This window comes from Ornithodoros turicata, unplaced genomic scaffold (genome assembly GCF_037126465.1).
Source record: "Ornithodoros turicata isolate Travis unplaced genomic scaffold, ASM3712646v1 Chromosome25, whole genome shotgun sequence".
Classification (NCBI taxonomy): domain Eukaryota; kingdom Metazoa; phylum Arthropoda; class Arachnida; order Ixodida; family Argasidae; genus Ornithodoros; species Ornithodoros turicata.
In genome coordinates, this window is record NW_026999346.1 from 2175986 (window position 1) to 2177343 (window position 1358).

At 48.2% G+C, this 1358-nt stretch overlaps 1 non-coding gene across 1 annotated transcript; it reads left to right on the top strand.

Moving 5' to 3' along the window:
* Positions 1–819: 819 nt before the first annotated feature.
* Trnaa-ggc (transfer RNA alanine (anticodon GGC)) lies at positions 820–892 on the top strand. The gene has a single exon. It is a non-coding gene; the product is annotated as a tRNA-Ala (tRNA).
* Positions 893–1358: the final 466 nt, after the last annotated feature.

Below are 1358 nucleotides of genomic sequence, written 5' to 3' on the forward strand. Positions count from 1 at the left end.
TCGTGCATCTCAAGAGAAAATTCACAAAGTATGGTGTAACGGCGGGGGAATATATTGTGTTCTTTTGGTAGCTTTGGTGGTGGTGGGTGGTTGACAAGGTTCCCCCAGCTGTCCGTTTGTTTGTGAGCAGTGCCTTGTGCCTCTGGCGAGTTGAATTTTCTTCTTGTTTAAGTGTTACACCTTGGCAACCGGGCGGACCCACGTCCTCGTCGTGCCCCCTGGACGGGGGCCAGTTATTTCTGGCTCCCGGCTAACAGGTCCGCCCAGGGTCTTAGACCCGTGGAGTGCAGAAAAGTTTTGCTCTAAGTATTTGATCAAGAACTGGGTACGCTGCCTAGTTACATACTGCACCCCGTCCCTTCCCCTTTTATGCTCTGTGCTCATTTTATCAAGTACCACGATGAGTCATAAAATGATAGTATACCCGCCTAAAGACCTGGCATGTGATATATGCGGGATTCTTAGTACATCCCGTATCAAATTTCAAGAGCATTATACACAAGTCCACAATGTTCAAACATCATGGAAGTTAACGATGAAAGATGAAAGTCACTGAAAAGGTTAGCCAGCTGTAGGACTCGAACCCACATCTTCTGGATTGCCGGTCCAGGGTTCTACCAATGGAGCTAAGCTAAGCTATGTTGTTCCAGCCTCAGAACATCAATTATTTCATGTTCAACAGTTGCCGCCTGCGTCGATCCCGTCGTATGAATGTGTGTGTGAGTGTGCAAAAATGTAAGAGTGAAAGGAGGATGAGTGAGAGAGAGTGGCTGGTTTGTCCCTTCAGATGACGCACTCTGGAAGTCACTGAGAAGGCGTGTTAGCTTAGCTCAGTTGGTAGAGCCCTGGACCGGCAATCCAGAAGATGTGGGTTCGAGTCCTACAGCTGGCTGACCTTTTCAGTGACTTTCATCTTTCATCGTTAATTTCTTAGGCAAATTGAGGCTTTGTATGTATTTGTCCCTTCTATGTTGTTCCAGCCTCAGAACATCAATTCTTTCATTATCATATCGATTTCTCTCGAAAAGGAGTTCGCCCTGGTACGGTCTATATCATAGCACGTCACGAAGTGCGGCAGAAAACATCCTGCCCTTTCGCAACCTCCTGTAGCTTCTGATGCAGCTTCTCCGCATCCAGATTTACAAGACTTGGTTGCTTCAGCCCCACCCAGACCCTGTGACGCAGACAGCAACAACGTCGCTGGAGTACGCGGCGTTATCTCGCACGGTCTTTGGACCGACTCAGAGCTCGGGGCCTTAGCGAACCTGGAGGTGACTCTCTTAAACCACCCCTTCATAAACCAGGAACTCGCTAAACGATTTACCTCGAGGACCCTGATGAGCATCAGTATGAAAAGT